Genomic DNA, 25,413 nt, shown 5'->3' with positions numbered 1-25,413 from the left:
AACTTTGACCATGTGTCTACCATTGTAAGGAAAGCTTTCCACATAGCTCACTTGATTAAAGGCATCGCCTTGAGAGCAAAATAAGTTATAACCACCCTATACTCGGCACCCTTCCAGCCCATAACTGAGTATAACGCCCCATTCAGTATGTACCGTACTAAGAACCTAGAGCAATTAGAGAGACCTCAGGTTTCTAACAAAGAAAACGAAGAGCCTCCAGCATGTACCTTACACACAGACCAACTAAAATCTGTATCGTACAAACTTCTTAGGGGAGACTCATGTCTGTCCTACACAGCAGCCCAAGACCCAAACGCAGCCCAAGACCCAAACGTAATGAACTTACTGCATATCCATAAATCAAATGGGTCTAGGGCTACCCATTCCAGGGACTTAAATATATCCTGTGACTTAAATAGGACATGCTGGAGGGACAGATTTATCTCCCACCGACTGCCACATCTTTGGAACAGGCTACCAATTCATGTAAAACAGAGCACCTCTATGGTACTATTCAAGAGGAACATTCTTACAAGGGATAGCGCCCACAACCCTCCTGGACTTGGGAAGTCATCACTAAATGCAGTCTTGGGTATTACCTAGTACCATACCTCGCATGGCAAGAAATCTGGACAAAGCCATAAATAAAAGTGGGGACAAAGGCCCAAAAATTATATTGATTATAGCAAGCTCAGATGCTCATAAGCCTAGTACTTATACAGCAGGAACTTATTTTAACATTTGTTAATGTCTGTTATGTACTTCACAGATAAAGATTCTAGTTGTCTACTGATGTACTATGTTCTTCATCTGTAAATATGTTGTAAGTAATTGCTATGTAAATTGTTAATCGCTATGTAATCCAATGTAACTACTGTCTGTTTATTTTAACTGTGGAGCTTTTCTCCCCGGGCCTCCGCTGAAAATGGACCTATGTCCAGTCAGACATTCCAGGTCAACAAATATAAATAAATAAATAAATAAATAAATAAATAAAATGGGGACAATTTCTGTCATTATTTTCTAACTTCAGACTTCAATGATTTGCCTTTAATTTGCCAGAACACCACAGGTTTATGAAAAATGGACCAAAAATATTAGGTGAAAATCTGTACAGTTGAGAAGTATGACTAGTACCTCTACAGTATTACATTGGGTTGAAACAGCTTGGCTTAAAATTACTTGGCTATCGACCCAGCGGTTATCTCCTATGATCCAACCAAATTGTACACAGAAAAATGAAAAACATAATATATATATATATATATACACAGTTCCAAAATATTTGCATAAATACAAAAGTTTTTGATTATGAAAAATCTTGGGAAGGCAGAAGATGGAATTAGGGCCTGTCCCGACAGTTTTCAGCCACATGTAGTATTCTGGTCCTGTGTAATGGACCAGACCAGGAACTGTGACACTGTTAAAGTACGATTCCGAAAACGAACAGAACCCACTCCCCCCATAAGTTTCTGTGAAACTTCCACTCTGCAGTCGTGAACCATAAGGTAAAACTAAAAAAAGGGAGAAAGAGGCAGACTGAGGTAGAAAAATCACATCATTCAAGTTGTGCCAGTTTTAAGCCAAAATTCTAATTATTACTCAATAAGAATGAGACTCATATTAATTTAGACTACTCTAGATGATTATAATGTAGGTCATGAAGCGCAATGTTACTGAAAAGGCGATACCAATGAGGGTAAATAAATTATCCTATTCCTATGTTGGGATAGTAAATCAACTTTCCAGGACAGCGGAGCGATTCTTCCACTCTTGTTTTGCGCAAGTCTCCGTGCACATTCTCAGCTGTACAGATTTTCGCAGAATTGTCCAGATTTTTGCCTCTTACTTTCGGTCTGCTTTTCATAAAATTGTGTTTTTCTGGCACATTTGTGGCAAATCATTAAAGACTGAAGTTATAAAATAATGACAGGTACTGGACTTTCAGACTTCATACCCTTCGTAAAGTTAATGCAAAACCTGTTATTCTATCAACTTTCTAAGTTTGTAAGAGCAATATTTGTTTGTTCCTTTATCTCTCTTTTATTTATGGCTTTGTCCAGATTTCTTCCTCTAAGAGGTTGTGAGGTATGAATAGGACCAAAGTGGATAAACTTGCACAGCAGATGTGTGCGCAGAAATGCCATCGCTTTTTGTACGACTTATTAATACTATACAGCAACGATAAAGAATTAAATAAGATACAAATAATGACTGGCAATGAATCAACTGTCACAAGGAATGATGCCCTCTCACGGACAAACTTAATTTTACACGTAGGTTCCCACCACATTCCATCCACTGCAACCACTTTTGTACATCACGCTTCCAAACATAACGCGCCTCACTGCAACTAAGCTCTGTAAACAGTCTAGCATTTCTCTAGCGTCCAAAGGTCTGAAGTAGTCTAAAAAACACAACTCACAATACTTGGCTGTAAATACTCCACCTCTCTCAGGACAAGTACTATACTTCCAAGTTTCCTTCTTGGGTTGCTACATCTACCTCTAGAAACCGATGGGCGTGACAGGAAACGGATGTTAGCTTGCATGCATAATTTCTCTCATTAGAGTTGTAATATGACACCAGCGTCACTGGTGTTTTGGGCTCCCGTTCCATTAATTGTATGGTTGCTAGTAAAACAGTAAGCAAGAGCGTGCGTCGGGAGAAGTGACTGTGGGGGAGGGCAGGAAGAGAGAAACTTTCATGTTTACTTCCCTGTTCGGATTGAAAGTGGGATCTGCCAGGAGCAATCCTTGTTGATACTTGTCCTGATTAATGTGTGGAGTTTTATGTTCTGGCTGGGTCCTTGCTGATCCTTTTGGGGTGAGTAGTAAGTGGCGGGTGTATGAAATGTGATTGGAAAAGGCTACAACGTACAGTTTCGGGTGTGCACACTAATGGATAGAAAGCACTTGTGGTATGTTTAAGAGGACATATGTACTGGTAGGAGGATTGAAAGTCCATGCATATTTTACATGCAGTTTACAGAGACTGAACAAGTGTAGTACATAGAAAGTTGTAGATTCAGTTCTGATTAATCCGATGAGCAAATATTTTGTTATGTATTAAAATTTACCTTGGCATCGTCTGAAAGGCGAGTCTCCAGAACAGCCCCCAACTCTGATTAAAATATTCAGGCCTTTGGAATAAGTGAAATGTGTCCGTTGGGAATGTGAAAGATGGAGCTTTTTGGTTTTATTCTGACCACCCCGTTGACTTTAGTTTAATAAGGAGTCAGTAAGCTTCCATAGCTGTAGAAGTGTAAAGAACACGGGACATGCTATGTGGGACGCCACCTGGGAACCTGCTGTAGTAGCCTATCTGGCAGCTGTCCGTGCTAGTTTTGTTAGTGAAAGGATTACTGGTTGGAGTAAATATTCTGTGAAGTGTTGAGGTCAGGCGGTAGTAGTGCTGTCATACAATCCTAGAGAGTTTCAATTGCCTTCGTTTTAATGTACCGTGTAGAAAATTAAACGTTTTCTTGTCTTATTAATCATATTAGTAATATTTACTTTTTTGAAAGATACTGATGATTCTGTTTTGGTATACGTGTATTATTTCAACAGAAGAATGCGTATGGGTGTTGCAGGCCGTCCTTTTTCAGCCTGCTCTAGAAAAGGAGAGTAAGTCCTGTGTATCACTTCCTCAGACCAGTTTCTAGGTGGGACAAGATCTTACCTGCAGTGGTCAGAATTGTGGTAGCAGAGCGCTGAAGGAATCTGAAGAATTCCAGTGAGTGTTCAAGAGCATATCTCTGAGCATTCCCGAAAATAAGCAAGCTGAAAAAAAACAGGAGCGTTCAGAACAAATGGAAATTTGTTGTTATACCTGCAGGCATGGTTTGGACCGTTTGCCATATATATATATATATATATATATATATATATATATATATATATATATATATATATAAATAACATTTGTAGCGGTAACGTTGCTTCTTTAAAAGGTTTGAATGCTCCATTTTTGAAAGAGATATGAACAAAGATTTTTCTTTCTGACAAAAATGAATTTCGGTTACTGAAAAAAATGTATACTGAATCAGGAGGCTAATGTTTTTGGAGTTGGAAAGAGTTGACAAGTTAGTGCAAGACCAGTGGGATGGTGAAGAATCTATGCATGCTTTAGAATATTTCCTGAATTGTTGTCATGCTTTAAATATTAAGTCATTTTTAATGTGAATTTAGAAAATGCTGTATTTTGAATACAAATTAAAGCAAATTTGCAATGTTTTATACACTTCTCCACTCAATTAAAATCATAAGTTGCAGCAGATCTATGAAGATCAGAAAGCTGCTTGCGCATATTATGGCAATTGCCTTTTAGTTCACTGAAATTAAGGAATGTTAAGTTCATGTATTGTAATGCTCATAAGGTAAAGTGTAGCTACACACAAAAATATACAGAGAAAATATGTGTTAATACTAATTACAGGGATTTTAAATTATAGCAGTTCCACTAGAGTGAGTGTAATGATGTGGAACCTTTTAGAAGTTTGTATAGTGCTAGTAATGTAAGGCAGTACTTTGCTGCTCCCTCATTGTGTAGTACATTCAGTACAACATAAACTGCAATACCAACATTTTTGCCTCATATCTTTGACCTGTTCCTTCTAGAACTTGTGGTGTTCTGGCAAATCATTGACACATTTTGTCACTAGTAATGCAGTTTACAAGAGCAATATTTAAAAAATGGTCCTGATGTTTTGGAGCATTCTTTGTCCAGAATTTTTGCTTAAGAGGTTGAGAGGTATGCGGGTCATTTTGTTTGACTGATCTGAAAATGTATGGATATGAAGTCTTGAGTGTGTTTGCATCATTTTTGCTCTGCTATTGATATAGTTGCAAAAGACTTAGTACAAAGTGTCACTGCTAAAGAATTTTTTTTGTTTTGTGTTTGGTTAATATGTGAGCACGTATTAACAAGTGAATATTAAGTTGCTAGTGCATGGAAAATAATTCATAGGTAGGTACTAGTCTATCGGCCCAAGGGCCTAAGTAGCCTAGCCAACAAGGTTCCCTGGCTTACGCCACCCAAGAAAGTTTGTACAACTACTGGAAAAAAATAATTTGATTTAATTAATTTTTATTTTGTTATAATGTTTATGTAACAATGGTTGCTTCTTACTTTGTAAAGCTTATTAATTTTTTGTATGTTTTCCTGGAGCTTTTCTCCCCGGGCCGCTACTGAAAATGGACATCTATCCAGTTAGACTAGCTCGGCCAACAAATGTAAAATAAATAATTTCCTGTGCCCCTGTCGAGCAGAGCCACAGAAGTGATCCTGGGGGTGTATTTCCTATTTCCCATCCACTCATCAAGATTTTTCTTGAAGAGTGCTAATGAGGAACTTTGCTTGACATAGGTGGGTAGCTTGTTCCAGAGTATAGGAATTCTCTGGGACAGGAATCTATCCCTCCAGCATGTCGTGTTTATTGTGGTGACAAGATTTTAGGTTCCTAGAGCGTATAGCTCTGAGAGATTGGGATTTCTTTAGGTGTAGCATGTCCCAACAGCTCTGGGTTTAACATAGTTTTATATGTTAGGCAGAGATCTCCTCTGAGTAGGCGGCATGCTACAGAGTAAAGCTGGAGTTTTTTGAGACAGTCAGTGTAGGGCATTTGTTTGAGGCCAGTAATCCTCTTTGTGAGGGACTTCTGTGGCCTTTCCAGCTGCTGCAGATGACTTGAGGTACATTTCGAAAGGAGTGTTGTACTCCTATAATGGGTGCCGAGTAGATGGGAACAATGACCTCTTTTTTTTTTCCTGGATGAAAACCCTTTTGTGATGAGGTGTGCCGCATAGAAGGATTTCCTGACTACTGTGGCGATTTGATTATCAAAGGAGAGACTACTGCCCACCTGGGTCCCAAGGCCTCTTATCACACATTCGGCTTTAAGTAGACTGCCGTTTATGTGGTAGTTCATGGGTACAGAGTTTTTACCAAAGGGGATGACGGTGCACTTTTTGGCATTGAGCTTGAGACCATGTCTCTGACACCAAGCATCTGGCTCAGTGAGGCCCTTCTGTAGGATGGCCACATCATTTGGGGACTTGACTATGGCTCTTAGTTTGCAGTCATCTGTGAACTTCGTTAGCCAGAGGCCTTCTGTGTTAGCCTGTACTTCAGAGAAGTAGATACCAAACAGGAGAGGTCCCAGGACTGAACCATGTGGTACTCCAGTTGTCACTGGTTTGAAGTCAGATTTGGAGTCTGCAACTTTTACAGTGTGGGTTATGTCAGTGAGCCAGTTGGCAACAAATCTTGTGACATAGGGATTTATACCTAGTTTAGTGAGTTTAACTATAACTCCAGAATGGGGGATGGTGTCGAAAGCCTTGGCGAGGTCAAGATAGGTTGTGTGAACCACCTTACCCTCGTCTACAGCTTTGGTGGGGAGCCAGTTCGTTCTGAAGTTCGTGTAAAATGCATTGGAAGTTCTATAAGGAGTTTAACATAAATTTTGCAGACAAAAATATAAATTTTGAGTGTGTCAGTCTTATTTGTGTATATGTATAGTTTTGTGTGTGTCTGTGTGGAGATGTGTATATATAATATTATATCTATTCATGTACTTTAATGTTAGTGTTATATGTATTTCATTCCATTTGCATTCCTCAAATAAGTGTTGTATTGCCCATCAAATCCTTGAGCCTGCTGCATCGAATCCAGTTCCATCTAAACAATGGGATGGATTTTAACATGAGCCCTGTTGGAGGGGTCATGTGCTGTCTTTTGTGCAGCAGCTGATTTTAAATATAATATAATGCATTTTTTTTAACCATCAGATCATCTGACCCATGTGCCTTTTGATGATGTGTACCACACCTTTGAACAAATAAAGAAATGTGTACATGTGTTATATATCGAGCAACTGGCCTGTATTATGCAAGAATAATTGTGTATTCTGCTATCTGTTTAATCAGTCATTGTTATTTAACATTAAAACTGAAATTTAAATGTCTTTTCTTTGGCTCACATGAGGTACGTACATGTTGCTCCCTTCCAATATAGTGTCACCATGCACTTATTTTGATGATGGTAGTCTGGATGCAAGCTGAAATTCACTGTGTTTTTATAGCAGTTGAAACCAGATGTGTAAAATTAAATGAAAATAAATTTATTTTTCAATTTAAATTTTTTAATTTGTTCTGTCAGCATTCTGAAATTCTTATTTTGAAGTTCAGGTTGTGAAAAGATGAAAAAAATAATCCACCGCATGCTAATAAAAGGAGAAAAGAAAGCGGGCATATATTTTTAAGTTTCAGAATCCCCTTAACTGAGCAGCTTTGTTTCAGTTATAAAACTGAAGCACAGCCATGTAAGTAGCTGCCATCTGTATTCCACTAACATCATTTATTAACAATACTTTAAGCATGATCATTGACAAAGAAACAACTGCTGCTGAGAAAATCCAACAAGTACTGGTCCTTCCTAAAAAAAAACACATAAATAATAATAATGAACCCTTACTTTGTTTCACAGATACCTTTTAAAACGTAGAGAATGCCTGCCACCTCTCAGCCTTTGATACTGTCTACACTTCTGCCCTTACTGTCTTACAGATGCCTTTTAAAAGGTTTGCTATCATTTTGCAGAAGTGCACTCTGTCGGATACAGTTTGAGTGAAATCTGAAACTCAAACATTGAAAATGTCGTATTTCCTTACATACAAATCTCACCCCTATCTCAACCTATGTTAACACTTGTTCCTAGGTCAAATTAGGTATGTATTTTGGCAATATTGGAATTCGGCAATATGAATTTTCACGGACGTGAGTCGAGGATACGATTATTTGACCAAGTGTACTTTAGTAAAATGATAGTAAACTGTTTAAAATGTAGAGAATTCTTTTCCTACCTGTCAGACTTTAAATCCTTCTAGCAGCTGCAGGTTATGTCTCATAAAATTTCAGTACTTAGTTTGTAGAGTAGTGAGAGTACTGGCTTGTGCTTTTTTTTTTTCCAAGGACTTGGAACTCTGATGGGACAGATTAAAAGAAGAGTAATTTTTTTTATACAGATTGTTTAATTTTATATATGTTTTAACTGAATTGTGTTGAGTGTTGCAAGCACTGTACCAACTGTACTTCTGTCTGTGCCTTCCTGTAACTAGATCGAGACACATGGAATGTCAGATTAATTTTGTGAAGATATAACTGAGCAAGAAAGCTGTAGGGTATATATCAATTTTAAACAGTTATTTTCTTTATTTTACTATTGTTTATATAAAAAAAAAAACTTGCCCCCCCCCCCCCCCCACACACACACACACACACACACAGTAGCTGTACTGTGGTTTTGGAGCAATTGAGTGAAACGGGAATTGCATGGATAAGTCTTGTCTCATTCCATTGTACTTTTATTTTATGCATAGCCAGGTTTATTTACAAGGGGAAAAAGAAACCAGCTTTTTGACAAAAATGTGGGGAGTAATATAAACAGAATTCCAACTGCCCCCCCCCCCCCGAGTTCTTACAGATCCCAAGGTGCTTAAGTTTACTCTCCTTATCTAGATAAGTAGGTCTTCAGAATAACTCCACAAAATTTTCTTTAGCTTGTGTATTTAATATAAGCAGATAATTCCAACCCTTCCCAAGACTTTTCTCTATCAAGCATTGTAACAGCTTTCACCGCTTCTGGTTTCACGGATATGCCCAAGCTTCTAACAGGAACCCTTTTTAGTAGCCTCGTTCTCTGGAGACCCTACTTGTCCTCTTCTCCCTCAACTCAGAAATTAGGAATCTGACCTCGGCAGAGGCTCCGCTAGATCTCCAAAGTCATATGATTTGCTTTACCTTTCTACTTTTTCCTGCTTTTCACGTACTTCTGTTAAAGGTCAGTTCTAAATATTCTACAACAGCCAAAGTGTAGCAGTCATGATGTTGCACCTACACACCCACTCCCACCCTGAGAGGATAAAAAACATTATTTCCAGCTGTGTTTAAGTGACTGTAGCTAAGTTTAGTGGTGGTTCTTGAAATTAAATGACTGGGAGGGGGGGGGGGGGTTCCCACTAGTAGAGTCCGTTAGAAGAGCTACTGTAGAAAAGTGTGGTTAGTTACCAATACACATTCTGTACGTCTTACATAAGGCGCTTATTCTGTACCTTAAGGTCATGAGACCACTTATTGTTAAAGCATTCTGCCTCAGTAGCTGAGCACCTCCTCTTTATCCTCACATAATTAAACTTCCTGCTGATGTGACAGATGGGGCGTGTCCCCATCCACTGCCTGAGACAACACTGCACCTTTGCACATCTCTGAGGCGTCATTGTGAACCGGTGAATTTTTTTGAGAAGTCTGGAACTATTAAACATGGATTTTAATTGTTTAAAGGCTTGCTTTCACTTGTTTCTTACTGACTGTCATGGGGCTAATTGTAGGTTATTTCAATCTTTTCAACCTTTGGTTTGACTGTTGCTCATTTGATTTTATATAACCCAATTGACGAGTTTTCTGCTTTGCGTAGTTTGTACTTAAAGGAATTAGCAGTAGGGTCACCCTGATATGGCTCTAAGATTAAGGAACTGGCTTTCTCCTCCTTAGAAATTTTTACCTCTTCATCCAGGTAGGCTGCTGCATACTTGGTCTGGGGTTTTAGAATTTTGTCAGTCTGTGGAATGTTGCATGTGCGCAATGGAGAGCAAAAGTACAACTCTGTTGTGAATGCGTCCACCTGGTGTAGAAAATGCATTCTTTTTCTTTTCTTTAGCCTGAAATTTGCAAGTAACCTGTTGTCGGGTCCAAAGTGGACATAAACCTAGCCTTAATTTTATTAGTTTGTTGATTCAGAACAAGGAAATGAATTAATTTATATCTGTGTTCAACTTTATGAAGCACTTACAAAACTTGAGACCCGTTGAGTTTGGGGACCATTATAATGGGACTATTTCACTTACTTTAGCATTTTTCTGTGACCACAAGTTTAAGTAAGTATCAAGCCATTCCTGTATCTCCTCCCTAACTGCTCAGTGCTTGGATTCTGCTATCTAGTGTGATTTCAGACTTGCTTTCTTAGCAGGCATGGCTTCTATGTTGTGCTGGATTAAACTGGTTCTGCCAGGTAACTCTGAGGATGTGTTTTTATTCACAGAGTACAAATTCTTTTGCTTCCTGTTTCTGAAGTATTGAACATGTCACCCCTGTTTCATCTTCTGGACATACTGTAGAAATCTTAACTTCTGCAGGCATACTTGCTACAGGAATTAGTTTTTCTCCAAGGTTTCAGAACAGAGGTTAAACAGAGCAATGGATTTCTTTTATTTTAATTTGTTGGGCCTCTTGCCCTTGTAATGGGTTTAGGAAGACGGCCTTTTTGTTTAATTTGGTATATTAAGTGATGTGTTTTTAAAGATGTTGTGCCTATGAACTGTTTACTTGTTTGTTCTTCCTGGTGGGCCAGTCATGATAAAACAGTAATGGCAGTCGAAATAGCCAATAACAAGGCTGCCTTGTACATTTAAATTGCCAGGCTTTAATGGACGAGCAGAGATTAGAGTGGTGTGTTTTCTTTAGTTGTGCGTGTTGCTCTACTAGGAGATTTGTGAAAGCAGCTTTTTGTTTAATTTGATGGCTTCTTTTTTGAAGACATTTGAGGCTACAGTCTATTTTCTTGCTTCAGTTCTTCCTGGCGATCAATGGTGATGAACAGTGGTTAACAACACAAACGGCCAATAACAAGGCTGCCTGGCACATTTAAGCAGACCCTCTTCAGCAGATGTCTTTCAAAGAAGCTCAAACTGTGTTTTTGCATGATATTGTGAGAATGAGGGAACAGGAGCACAAGATATTGTACATTTACTGTAATGTTTTTCACTCTTCTTTGTGTTTGGATCTGGTCTTCTTTATAAGTAAGAATGTTTTAATTAATCATTGAAACAACAGTAGAGCATTAAGACTTTGTAGGTAACTATAACCCCCTTAGCTAAAATTCTGAACAGGATCGAGCAATTACTCTTTGAATTAACTGCAGTACTATAATGTTAGACTTTTTGAACTATTTGTCTCATTCAGAGAAGTGTGTATAATCACGAGTGTACTCTGGCTGCATTTGGTTAAGCCTAGCCAATTACCCTGTGTAAGAATCAAACCCAGGACCTTGTGTCTATAACGTAAATACCTAGACCACTAGGCCAATGTGATTGCAGATGAGAGGCTGTTAGTTTATCCATCTGCCACATCTCCATTTGTAATCTGCTTATGTCAGAAAATTGCATAGGGAGGTCCAAAATGCAAATTGAGCATATGAAATGCCTTCTGAAAGTCAGTTAATAGGACTGCACAGAGTTTTGTAGTTTACCATCCCCTGTAGATTTAACCAGAGGAGTATTGGATCCTGTCCCTCCTATTGTCTTTTGAAATCGTGTATGTGGAAAATAGATTGGAGAATATTATTTCTGATCCTGTGTGCTAATATCTTTGCAAAATTGTTCGTCTTTAAAGTCAATAATGTAATAGATCTGTAGCTGTTTTGATTTTGTCTGTTCTTGTCAGTTATTTTGGGGGGAAAAAAGAATGTTTGCAATTCATTGAAGAACCAGTTAAGTTTGAGAGCTAGTTAAGGTGTTCATGACGCACGATAATCAAGGGATGAGATTACTTAATTGAGGTGGGGTGGGGGGTATCAAAGATAATGCTCCAGTAATTCTCTCTGCTTTTTGTCTTAAATGCAGAGAAGTAAGAAAGGAGGAGTAATAGGGGGCGTTAAAGGTGGTGTGATGACCATTATTGAAGTTTGAGGCAGATTGGTAAATTCTTTAAGGAAGTCGGAAGGCGAGTAAGGTCCATAGGAGGTCATGATTGTGCCAGTTTTAGATGTGTGATTTTGTTTGTAGAGCAGCTAGTAACTTAATGATTTCCAGAACTGTTTGGAGTGGTGGCTTCTTGAAGGTTGCTGCGATTGTAGGTATATCGCTTTTTGTCTGCCAGTGGCTGGATCTCATGGTCAGGCTTCCTTTACACTGTGTAGCATGAGCAGGTGCAGTTGGAAGCAGTACTTCTCATGTCTTGCTTTTTCAAATGTTTATGTGCCAAATGTTACATGATATGGGAAGTAGGCCAGAAATGAAGCAATGCAAAATGGTTAATTTTTTTTTGTTTTAAAGCTAATGTAGCTATACCTTCTAAAAAGTCTGTTCTGTTTCCAGGATAGTTTGTCTAAGAACTAGGTGTTTTGGATCTAGGAATTATCTAGGAATATGATTTATTCCTGACTGTGAGTGGTATTTCTGAAAAGCCTCAAAAGATATAACATGCTCTGATCCTCCTTGCTGCAGGAAAGAAAGCTGTGAGCATTTATAACTTTGAGTTTTGAGAGAAAATTACAGTGATGATGAGATGAGTTTTATAGTTGGAATGAGCAAGGAAAAAAACTCTGCCATATATGCCATTTTTTTTTTGTTGTTGAGGGCATAAGGTCCAACAAAAGATATTGATGCTTGCGATGCTGAGTTTTAGAAGTCGCGCCAGTGAGCTACATGGCTATTTAGTATGGCGTAAAATATTTTTGTGTGTGTATACATATATCTGTTTATCTATAGTGACCAGTCAAGAAACATTATTGTGAAAAGCAGATTTCACATTAGATAAAGTGATTTAAGGTCTGTAGAGCCAGTGAATTTGCTTGTCTCATTTAAAAGAGCTATCATAGGCATTATAATTGTGTAAAACTATATACGAATGAAAATGACTGAAACTTGATTAAAAATGATGGAATCTGACATTCTGGTTATGGAGATCTGTTGTTAATACGATTTCTTGGTCTCTTCCCAAATCGTATTTTTCATTTAGCATATTGGTTCAATTTTAGATTCACGTTTTACATTAAAAATTCATGCACATACTCCTACAAGTGGATTTCCTTCTATGAATGTGGGGAACCACAAAGAATAGAATGGGGGGAAAAATGCTTTGGTTTTGCAGCTGCTGGGTTGGTCAAATTGCCTGCGTCCCTCAAGGAAGCATCGCTTTAGTCTTTTTCGTGGCTCAGGAGGCAGCAGCAGAGTTGCCATCTTCCCTGAAGAGGATTATAGGGAAGTCATCTGCAGCTGATGATATGTTTAACAAGCAGAGAGTGCAGCACTTCAATGGAGAGGATGTTAAACATTTTAGTAACCTTACTGACAATGAAGCAAACTTGTAAAGAAGCTGAGCTGGCACTCAAGTTATCAACAACTGCGCTACAGCTGTAAAGGTAGAGGGCAAATACATGTGGAAGACTGTTCAAGGTGAAGAAATATTAGACTGTTTGGAACAGTTGTTGGATAAATGGACAAATGTGGATTTTGCTGAGATATAAAGGGCACATAGATATTATACCCCTTTCTACTGTGGTAATTAGGAACATATGCAGATGTATTGTAATTTTTGCACATACGCATTAACCTAAAACAATATGGCAGTCTTGTGGAAAACTAGTAATAGGCTGAGTGTGTTTTTTTGTGAACTGGATTTCTGTCCTGATATTGGGAGAAAAGGGGCTATATTTATATTATTTATAAGACTTTTTGTAGACTAAATATGTTGAGATTTAGAAACTTTGTACCCAGTTTGTTTCAGGGTCCTTTTTCCCTCTGTCCTAAAAAAACTTTCTTGACCCAGCTAAGGCAGCGGCTGTAGTTCATCACTGATCCGATTCCTTACATGCATTATAGGATGGCTGTGAATAGGGGCCCAAACTTCAGAAGTAACTAACCCAGCAGATGTACTAGTGTGGGAATATAGATGGTTCCAAACCATGCACATTCTTTAAACAAGGAATGTTGCTTTGGGAAAAGGTAGCTTTCTTGATAAAACTGTAAATGGCCATGTACATGATGACTTAGTAGAAGTCTAAGTGGCGTAACTTTTTTACGGAAGCCGATAGCATTTGTCTAATTGGTTTGTTCCTGTTTACGAATTGAAATTAAATTAATACACTTACGTGACATTTATTTATTTCAGAAGCTCTTCTAGTATCAAGAGTCTGGTGTTTAATGTTGTACAGCAGACTGTCTGTTGCTACACCACTGTGTGTGTATGTTGTGAAATTTTAGACCTAGCCAGATACTAAATTGAACTACGTCAGGGCTAGCAAGTTAGCTGTGGAAACATTGGTTTTAAGGTGGTTTTGGTCCCATTGACTAATTTTGATGTGATATCCCTACCCCATGTAAAATGGGGTGGGCGGGTTGAATAAAATTGTACCTTCTCAATCCTTGGTGACAAATAGGAACAGCCTGGAACAGTTTTTTTTTTTTTGGGGGGGGGGTGCCAGAAAACATTGCAGCTTTACTGTGTAGGGTCCAGTGTTGGCTTGTTTGCAATAAGACAAGCACAGACTTTTTCAGAATCATCCTAGATTCTTCTTGGTGTGTTCAGCTACATCAGTCTCCTTTTCTGGCTCTACTGGGATAATGAGTTTTATAGAATCCAGTAGCAAGTTATTATAGAGAGGGGAGAAAAGGATAGGGCCCAACACCTTTCTGTAGCTGCCTTATTTCACAGTAAGTTTCACCGAGCAATTTTTAAGTGAATGAACAGTTTGAATAATTGCTGATCCTTGTCTAGGAAGTTTCACCAAATGCATACCTCTTTACCCTTCTAAGGAGAAGCATTGGATCACGGTTTCAAATGCTCTGAGTAAATCAGTTTAATGTTGTGGCTGTTCGTAGTCCATATTTGTACAAATCTAGTCTGACACGGTCTATTGCTGTTTGAGTGCTGTACATATTTTGAAACCCACGTTGGTAATTGGCTAACAATCCATATTCTAGACCGTGTTCTGTCAGTTGCTTATACAGTAGTTGCGTTATGTCTGAGGTCACTAATTACTGATGGCTGGACAGTTTATGCAGTACAGTAACTGCTACGTGTTTGAATGGTGACTGCATCTTGCCGGAAGTAATCCTCCTTAAGAGGGATGCAGATCTCTGAGTATAGACAGCTAAAAGTGTCTTCTGCTTATTTTAAGAAAACTGACCATGCAGCTTTAATTACACCTCTGCGTTCTACCCTGATTTCACATTTTCGTTATGTGAAATTGGGTCATTGAAAACTTTGTAAACGTTTTTAAATAGTATTCCTTTCTTTAAGCTGATTTTAAAATGTAGGAATAGGTAAGTGGTATTTTCTCTTTCAGTCCTTCACATCTTGGCAGGAAGAACTCATACTCTTAGTTGGATGTTAGTCGCTGAAGCATCATTTGCATTGATTTGTGGGATAAACATTCCAGTTCAGTGCATCTGTTCCAGGTAATGCTTCAGGTTAGTATGAGAACTGTACCTCTGTGAAACAGTTTTTTTTTTTAATTACAGTATTTTCCAAGCATTGGTATCACTTTAGCAAGTAATGCCTTGTTCCCATTTCATTATTGTTTGGCCTGTTAGATTCAGGTATGATTTGGATGAGGCTTTTAAATGCTAGTGCCTTGTTTAGAGTGTTTTGCCATGACTAATCCAATTTACATTGAGAATATCTAGAGTAAGTATGATATTCCTAGATAAATCATTGGAAAGCTCTTCATAGCTACTTCAGTATTTTGCCCACAGGTGCTGATGTGAAAAGCAGTGCATTGATGACTAATGTGAGAACACAGATTTTTTTTTCATTTGTTAATGGGAAAGTGAACTATGTATCCTGAACTTTTTTGACTATGGCCCAGGTCACAAAGGCTAGGGTAAATGCAGTCTATATGGAATTTTTAGAGTAGTCAATCAGGATGTTCTTTTAGGAAATGGGTGGGAACTGGATTGCCTACAGGAAATCCCATACAGATGCAAACATTCAGCCTCCACACAGATACAATGAACAGAGATTTGGGTTGAACCCTGGACCAAGGGATATGTGAGGATAAGATCTTAAGAACTGCGCCACGGTGGTGCAGTTGAGGCAGAGATCTTTAAACACTGAGTGACCATGTTGTCCAGTTTAGCATATTGCATTTTAACCATGTTTCTGAGAGCCCAGTTATGTCTGGTCTTCATTGTGGAATTGACCTTTTGCTTGGTCCCATTAAGACTGCTACCATTTGTGACTTCTCTGTATGACTTATTTTAGAAGGTATGCATAATACTAATAATGTGTAGCATTGTGCAACTGGCCCGAGGTTCTGCTGAATATCTCTGACTGTTTAACAATTTTAGGATATCTAGAACCAGCTATGAATTACATTTCTGTACCATTATGGGACATCGGATGCTGGAATCAAAATCTCCTGGAGAAATGTTAATAACTTCATATAGGAGATGGGATCCCTGTCAGTTGATAGTTCTCAGGAAGTAGTTTTTGAAAGCCCAAAGCTTTTAAATAGAGATTGCAGTACAGTGCTGATCAAGAAATTAGCCTTTTCCTCACTGTTGTACCATCTCAGAGTTGGTATATATAATTTGAAGGGGTTGTGGAGGGTGCAGGGGAGGCTTGCCCCCTACAAAAACAAAAAATCTACCTTTTTTTTACATGTCTGAGTTTTCAGAAACTCAATCATATGGTCTTAACCATATGAATTTCAAGTTTCTGAAAATTCTGTCATCGGACATAGACCCAGTAGATGATATCACTCTGAAAGCTGAATGTGAGGAAGAGTTCGAGGTTTGTTGAAAGCTGAATGTGAGGAAGAGTTGAGGTTTGTTGAAAGCTGAATGTGTGGAAGAGTTGAGGTTTGTCTATGAGAAGGAAAGTGGAAAGTACAACAGCTTGATACCCCACGTTGTAAATAAATAAAACCTTTACAAGTAGATGGGGAAGAGGTGGAGGCAGTCACAGATTATATTTTCCTGGTCTCGGAACATTTCTGCAGATGGCTGTTGCAGCTATGAAATTCAAAGATACTTGCTTTATTATAAAGAAAGCCATGGCATATGTGCATGAAATTTTAAAAAGCCGAAACACATACTGTCAACAAAGGTTAATATAGGTAAAGCTGTGGTTTTTCCTGTAATAGCATAATGCTGTGAATGGTGGGCTTTTACTAAGGCTGTGTGTACTGGAAAATTGATGCTTTTGAACTGTATTGTTGCAGAAAAGGTCTGAGGAATTTGTGGACTGTAAAATATCAGATTGGGTTTATTTCCTTGTGTACAGGCCAGACTGTTCACTGGAAGGTCTGTTAGTAAAAAGAAAACTCCAATATTTTAACCACATCATGTGAAGGCAGCATTCACTAGAGAAGACACTGATGCTGGAAAGGATTGAAGGCAAAAGAAGGGTAGGCAGTGTCTAAGGTAGACAGCATTACTGAAGTAATGGATATGAGTTTGCAAGAACATGAGGAAGCAACTGCTGATAGAGAGGCCTGATGTGCCAAATTCTTTGTCACCAAGAGCTGGACTTCACCAGACATAGGCAAGACCACTAAGGGTGTAACGGGTGCAGGGACATTTCATATTGCTTTGAATCAAGCCACTTTCATTCAGGGGATTTGATCCACCATAATTCAATGCAGACAAGGTGCATTAAAACTTATTCTTGTTTTTACTAGGTGCAGAGTTGCATTGTGGAATGCAGTACAGGCATAGGTGTTGAAGAGGGTGAAGTGGTAGTCAAGTTTATTTACTAAACTAAAAGTGTACTTGTTTTCTTATTGTGATGTTATGATGCTTTGCAAATATTTATTATAGTAAATCTGTAAGAGAATGATGAATCAAATCTGGAATTAAGTTTATTGGGGAGTGGTGACAATTGGGAGGAAAACAGGATCCCACCTAACACTGTGGTGAAGAACAGTCAGTGGCTTAGTGTTTTTTCTGACACTAATAAGCCAACTAATTATTAATTGGACTCCAAGTTTAATAATTATGTTAAATGTCTTGGCCAGTGATAACTTACTGTGATACTGATTTAATAAAATGACCTTAGCTGGAGGTTTGTACTGCTGTAGCCATTTCAGTGATCAGCCACTGTTTGCAGCCTGTTTAGGAAGGATATGATTATATAGCCCCCTGAACCTTGTCAGTAGCTGCAACTCCTGGTTAGATCAGACTGGCAAGATGCATGGTCACCAAGAGCAAAGGCTGGCAGTCTGTTCCTAAAGGCATAAGTGAAGAATATTGCTATTGGGATCTTACTTTATTCAGGTGTTGTAAGGGTCCCTGCTGTAGCTTGGCAATGTAGTAGCCACCTTTTTTGGGGTGGGAGGGATCATCTTGGTAGATCATGTTTGCACACAGCCTTTCATTTTACCTATGTATGGCACATGCTCAAGGAAAGTTTTGAATAGTCTTGATGAAAAGAATTGAAAAGCAGTTGGGCAGAATGCAGAGAGTGGGTATATTTAAACAAATTGAGCCTACTGGCTGAATTGTACGGTTAGTGCTGTGATGCCTGTCCAAGTTTGCATATGTGTAGATCCTTAATGCCCATACAGAATTGTATCCACTTTATACAGTTAAACTTGTTTCTGCTTTGACAAATGCTTTGTATTTTCTGTATTTGGTGAAATTACATATTTTGCCAGATTAAACTTTGATGAAATGTTGTAAGTTGTGCACATTTTACTTGTATAGATATAGAAATCCTTAACCTCCCATTTTGATATTTCTTTCTTGTCCGAAGTTTTACAGAGCGCTGTTGTATGGGTGATCAGGGGGCTTGAAGGCATTATTAATGTTAGTGTTCATATACTGTTATGGTTTGTTCCTAGAGAGCAGTGTGAAAAAAGGCGTAATTTAGTTACTGAATGAGTGAGAAAGTGAAACATAAATTTAAATGAGTTATTGGGGGGGGGGTTACAGAATTTAAATATATAGGGTCATGTTTAAGTAGTCAGGAGTATAAGGAGATGAGATGCATGGTAAAGAGAGAGGTGGCAAAGGCTAAGGATAAGGCGTTTAGAGAGTTGTATGAAAGGTTGGACACTTAAGGAGGGAGAAAAGGACCTGTACCAATTGGCTAGACAGGGGGACCGAGCTAGGAAAGATGTGCAGCAGGTAAAGGTGATAAAGGATAATGAGGGAAACGTACTCACTAGCGAGGAGAATGTGTTGAACAGATGGAAGAAGTACTTTGAGGGGCTGATGAATGAAGAGAATGAGAGAGAGAGAGAGGAGGCTGGATGATGTGGGGATAGTGAATCAGGAAGTGCAATGGATTAGCAAGGCAGAAGTAAGGATAGCTATTGTAAAGAGGATGAAGAATGGAAAGGCTGTTGGTCCAGATGACATACCTTTGGAAGCATGGAGGTGTTTAGGAGAAATGGCAGTGGAATTTTTAACCAGATTGTTTAATGAAATCTTGGAAAGTGAGAGGATGCCTGAGGAGTGGAGAAAGTGTTTTGGTACCGATTTTAAGAATAAGGGTGATGTGCAGACCTGTAGTAACTACAGAGGGATAAAACTGATCAGTCACAGCATGAAATTATGGGAAAGGGTAGTGGAAGCTAGGTTAAGAAGGGAGGTGATGATTAGTGATCAGCAGGATGGTTTCATGCCAGGAAAGAGCACTACAGATGTGATATTTGCTCCGAGAGTGTTGATGGAGAAGTACAGAGAAGGTCAGGAGGAGATGCATTGTGTCTTTGTGGACTTAGAGAAAGCATATGACAGGGTGCCTAGAGAGGAGTTATGGTATTGTATGAGGAAGTTGGGAATGGGAGGGTGCCTAGAGAGGAGTTGTGGTATTGTATGAGGAAGTTGGGAATGGGAGAGAAGTGTGTAAGAGTGGTACAGGATATGTACAAGGGTAGTGTGACAGCGGTGAGATCTGCAGTGGGAGTGACAGATGCATTTAAGGTGGAGGTGGGATTACATCAAGGATCAACTCTGAGCCTTTTCTTATTTGCACTGGTGATGGACAGGTTGACAGACGAGATCAGACAGGAGTCCCCGTGGACTATGATGTTTGCAGATGACATTGTGATATGTAGTGAGAGTAGGGAACAGGTTGAGGAGACTCTGGAGAGGTGGAGATATGCTCTAGAGAGGAGAGGAATGAAGGTCAGCTGGACTAAGATGGAATATATGTGTGTGAATTAAAGGGAGGATAGAGGAATGGTGAGGATGCAGGTAGTAGAGTTGGCTAAGGTGGATGGGTTTAAATACTTGGGATCAACAGTTAAGAGTAATGGCGAGTGTGGAAGAGAGGTGAAGAAGAGAGTACAGGCAGGGTGGAGAAGTGTCAGGAGTGATTTGTGACAGACTAGTACCAGTAAGTGAAAGGGAAGGTCTGCAAAAGGGTAGTGAGACCTGCTATGTTATATGGGTTGGAGACGGTGGCATTGACAAAAAGGCAGGAGTCAGAGCTGGATGTGGCAGAGTTGAAGATGTTAAGATTTGCAGTGGGTGTGACAAGGGTAGACAGGATTAGGAATAAGTATATTAGTGTCAGCCCAGGTTGGACAGTTTGGGGACAAAGCCAGAGAGGTGAGATTACGTTGGTTTGGACATGTGCTGAGGAGGGATGCTGGGTATATTTGGAAAAGGATGCTAAGGGTGAAGCTGCCAGGTAAGAGGAAAAGAGGAAGGCCTAAGATAAGGTTTATGGATGTGGTTAGAGAGGACATGCAGATGGTTGGTGTGACGAGCAAGATGCGGAGGACAAGAAGAAATGGAAACAGCTGATCCACTGTGGCAACCCCTAACCGGGAAAAGCCGAAAGAAGAAGGGTCATGTTTTTACTTCAGAGTGCTTGAAATTAGGTGAGGACATACATAAACATTATGGTTTAGGTGCCTTTGGCTGAGGACAATCAACCACTTGAGATATTTCTATATACACCATAGTACTTTCTAAGTTTGGTCCAGATATATGTTGGAATTATGAGAAATTGAAACAGATGTGACATGCTACTGGAGTGATGGAATAAGAGATGTTTTGAATTCCTCAAACTGTTTGTGAGGAAAGCTTCTACAGTGAAACATATTTTTGTTGTGAATAGCCAGTCAGTGATATTAAAAGTAGATGCGAGTCACAATGGAGTTGGTACGTTGATATTGCAAAAAGGTAAACCAGTTGCCTACAAATCGAGAACTTTCTCTGACTGTTAGAATGCTGCAAAGAATGCTGATGCTTTCACAAATGTATGACTTGGAAAAAGCTTTTTTTATAAGCCATAAAATAAGATGCACGTAGCAGGTGTGCTGGATCATTTGTACTTTCCAAAGCAGCAAGACGATATAATTGGAAGGTGTGATACTGCAGTTAAATGTGACAGAAAACGATCCGGGGATATAAATGCTCCATGTTGCTATAAGAAATTGGGCCAGAATTGAGGACCAGTGGTTTAGTCCTCAAAGCAAATAAGTTGCCAAATCAGTCAAGGGAAGAAATGTTGGTAATGTATATCTGTTGCCTTCGCATTGTGAAGTGAAAAGAAGATGTTTGTATTATTTTGACCACAAATGCATACACAGGTAAGGTGAGATGTTTGTAAAGCACAACATAATAGTAAAACAATATAAATATAGTCTGTTAATTTATTCAGATTTAGATGGATCATAGAATGAGTTAGACTGTTTTGTCTAATTATCAGGAAAATGCATCTAATCTGCAAATACTGCTGTTTAAAAGTTTTTCCAGAAGTCACAAAGTGAACTGATACTACAATCAGAGGTGTAGTCACCAGCACACTGAAAGATATACTTTTGTGGCATAGCACTCTAGACATGGGTATGTTGAGTAATGGTCCACACTTTGCCAACACATGGAGTTGATTTTTAGAACAGTGAGAATTTCAACAAGTTGCATCTTTTTCCTTCTATGCACAGTTGAATGGTTATGTTGAGAGGCAGTGTGGCCCACAAATACTTATTTACTGAGTATTACGGGACATCTGTATGGACACCACTTAACTTACTGCAGTGTAGAAATATTCCACAGCAGGGAGCTCTCTTGCTCAGTTACTTATAGATCATAGATTTAAAAAGAAGCATTTCTATATTTATTATTTTGGCTTCTGAAAATCCGAGTCTGTTTCAAGAAATGGTAATCGGTCACGACACACATTTTGCTGTAATTTAAAAAAAGATGCAGTACATGTTTCTGAACTGAAAGAAGTTGATAAAGTGAGAATTCCACAGGTTTTTACTTGGAAAACAACCCATAGTAGTTGTTTTTGAAGAAATGGGCGCAAACAATTTCATGTGTCATTCATACTGCAATGGCAAATTGCTGAAAAGAAACAGGAGAGGTCTTCAATTCAGAGATGTCTTGCAATCAAACATGTCTTGAAGTGTCTGCGTACATTGGAGACTTTGGCCAGTGTGTTTCTTGAAGTGCTGAAGTATCTAAAGATGTCCCAGGAAGAAATCTAGAGATGTTTTCTAAGAAATATTTGCAGAGGGGGTTGCAAGACCAAAAAATTTGGAAAAAAGTTGCATGAACATGAGATCCCCATGTACGTTTATCATGGGTATTAAGACCACAAAGGTTTTGCCCCCAAAGTTCTCAGAATGTGTAATATTATTGTAGCCAGCTGCATGATAAAGTGGGATAAAATTCTGACACTGGCACAGATGATCCAGGTTTGATTAGTAGCATGGAAACCTGCAGGAGCAGGCCAGAGAGGATGGGAGTGAGCAGCCACTGTTGGATTGCCTCTTCTGAGAAGAGTTGGTTCTGGCTCGCCGCACAGGAGCACTAGGTGTTATGCCCAGCAGAGTCTTGAGTCTAAGCCCGCATTGTCCAAGTGCATTTGCACCGGTTAGTCAAAGAAAATGAAGCATGTACAGGCACCTCGGGAGTCTACAGTGGCAGAATTTGTAAGAAATGCCAAGGGGCAAAGAGTAGGCCATCCCAAAGACCAGCAAGCTGGCCTGATCTCTACCACCCTACTCATGCAGGGGAAGAATGAATGGGATGTAGGGCTTTCATCTAGTCCATGAATATCTGGTTGCTGCCCCCTTCCCAGAATGAATGGGTTAGTTGGGTGCAGATGGGTGAGTCATTGGGTGAAGTCCTGCAGGGATCAACAAAAAATTGTAATATTATTTAGGTAAATGGCTAGATAAGCTGAGCTTAAAAATGCTTAGCTCAGTTTTGCAAATTGAACTACTAATAGCGGGTCAGTTGTTATGAACTCTAGTGATTACTCTAGAAAAATTGTTATTGCTCAATGATGAGGCTACTTATTGCAGTATTGATAGAGTTAGAGCACATAGTATTATTACTTGTGTACATAGTGTGTTGTATGAACTTTTAATGAATTGATCTATTGACTACACTACATACGATGCTCTGTATATTCAATTCTCCCTTGTACCTACTATTAAAGGGCTGACAAAGATGCATAAGGATGTGGTTGACCCACCATGGTGCCTATTGTCGCAGGGGATAAGTGGGTAACTCAGCCCTGTTCAGTGGTTGAAGAAAATTCTGCAATCCTTTCCACATATTTTTAAAAGACACAAAACAGTTTTTTCGTGATTTATTTGATGTTACAAGTACAAGGGGTGATGCCAGACATCTGTTATTGGCAACATTAGATATAAAGAGTCTATTTCCTTGCTTACCAAATGACTGTGGGATGTATGCCATTAGATCTGTGTTACTAAATAAGAGTAATTACTCAGGTTTGACTATAAATACTACCTCTCTTTTTTGTTAGATCTTATATCGAATAATATCTTTGTTTGATGATTCCATAGATCTACAGCGCTGGGGGGTTGCTGTGGGCACCCCATGCACAAATACATGTGCAGATCTACTGCTTAGTAAAAGAGGAGGATGACTGTGTATTTTCACAGAATGATATTGTAGATAAACTGTTTATTTTATCATTGTCTCCTGGAGGACATATTTATTTTATGGGTAGGACACTATTTATTTATTTTACATTTGTTAACCGGGAGAGTCCAACTGGATATATGTCCATTTTCAGTGGAGGCCCGAGGAGAAAAGCTCCAGAGCAGAAAAATCATTAACAAGAGAAAGACATGTATTTATTTATTTATTTATTTATTTATTTATTTATTTACATTTGTTGACCGGGAGTGCCCGACTGGATGTAGGTCCATTTTCAGTGGAGGCCCGGGGAGAAAAGCTCCACAGTTAAAATAAACAGACAGTAGTTACATTGGATTACATAGTGATTTAACAGTTTAACATAGCAATTACTTACTTACAACATATTTACAGATTAAGAGCATAGTACATCAGTAGACAACTAGAATCTTTATCTGTGAAGTACATAAGACATTAACAAATGTTACAATATGAAGTTCCTTCTGTATAATAAGTACTAGGCTTATGAGCATCTGAGCTTGCTATAATCAAGGTAATTAGTGAAGTGGAAAGAGAGGTAGTGGTTGGATGGGGTGGGTGATATTAGAGTGAGAGTTGCAAGGGTATAGCCAGCATGTGTTTAGGTGCGCTTTTAGTAAAGTTTTGAAGTGGGTGCATGATGGTATGGAGGTAATTGTGGGTGGGAGAGAATTCCATAATTTGGCTATGGTGCAAGAGAATAACTCTGCTGGTGAAGCACTATTAGTGATCTGCAAGTGATATTTGTTGCTAGATCTTAGTGATCTGGTGGTGCGATAGGGTTGGAGTAGATTCTGGAGGGATGGGACATTTTAGTGGATGGTTTACTAGTTTGGGGGCGAGTGAGAGTTGATACCACTGAAGGAGGTGAGGGAGTTCAAGCCAGCCCAGTTCAGCAAGTGAGAGAGAGTGGTGACTACGGTAGGATGCCCCTGTGGTGAATTTGGCGATTTTTGTTGTCTCCGGTCTCTAGCTTGTTTAGATCGCATTGCCTTAGGTTAGTATATATTGGAGAGGCATAAAGTAGGGTGGAGATAAGGTGGGAATTTGCTATTGAAATCTTTGCTGCTTAGCGCTCCTAGTTTTTTGTGGACTTTTTTATGGTCATGGATATGTGCATGTCAAATTTTAGTTTGTCTATTTCCACTCCTAGCAATTTGGTGTGTTCAGTTGGGTATATAGTGGTGTTGTCTTTTGCTGTGATGTTAAAGTGAGCGTTGTTTTTGAGTATGTTTGGTGGGTTGGAAGATGAGTAGTTTAGTTTTGTTTGGGTTGAGTATTAATTGGGCATCAGATAACCAAGTTTCAACAGAGGAAAAGGCTTCCTGTGTGACTTTTTGCAGTTTGGGTAGGGACTGGGCTGAGCAGATGATTGAGTCATCTGCGTAATTGTATGAGTGTGCCATGCTTAGTGGCAGAGGCTAGATTATTGGTATAAACAGAGAAGAGTAGGGGTCCAAGGATGGATCCTTGGGGAACCCCTATGGAGACAGGTAGTTGGAGAGATATGTCATTCTGCCATACAATGGATTGTTGGCTGTCAGACAGGTAACTCTGAAACTAGTTGGTGACTGAGAGAAAGGTTATTGAGGACAGAGATAAGTTTGTGTGGGACCATGTCAAATGCTTTAGATAGGTCTAGGAAAGTAGCAGAGGAGAGGGAGCCATGTTAACCAAAAGGTTCAATTAAACAAAATATAGAGTATACAATCTTTTATACTTCATATAGAAGTATAGTA

The 25,413-nt window shown here is 39.0% G+C and overlaps 1 protein-coding gene across 9 annotated transcripts in view; it reads left to right on the top strand.

Moving 5' to 3' along the window:
• The first annotated feature begins 2,591 nt into the window (after positions 1-2,591).
• Positions 2,592-25,413, top strand: part of ARHGAP12 (Rho GTPase activating protein 12) — a 1,910,410-nt gene continuing 1,887,588 nt past the window's right edge. For 3 of the 9 annotated variants that reach the window (XM_044066699.1, XM_044066698.1, XM_044066693.1), the window contains exon 1: positions 2,594-2,826. The gene's annotated coding sequence lies outside the window, so the exon portion shown is untranslated. The other 6 variants (XM_044066702.1, XM_044066701.1, XM_044066700.1 and 3 more) reach the window with 4 other exon arrangements.

Source organism: Protopterus annectens, chromosome 3.part1 (genome assembly GCF_019279795.1).
Source record: "Protopterus annectens isolate FY-2018-M chromosome 3.part1, PAN1.0, whole genome shotgun sequence".
NCBI lineage: Eukaryota > Metazoa > Chordata > Ceratodontiformes > Protopteridae > Protopterus > Protopterus annectens.
The sequence above is the reverse complement of the archived record's forward strand: the minus strand, read 5'-3'. Positions and strand labels throughout refer to the sequence as shown.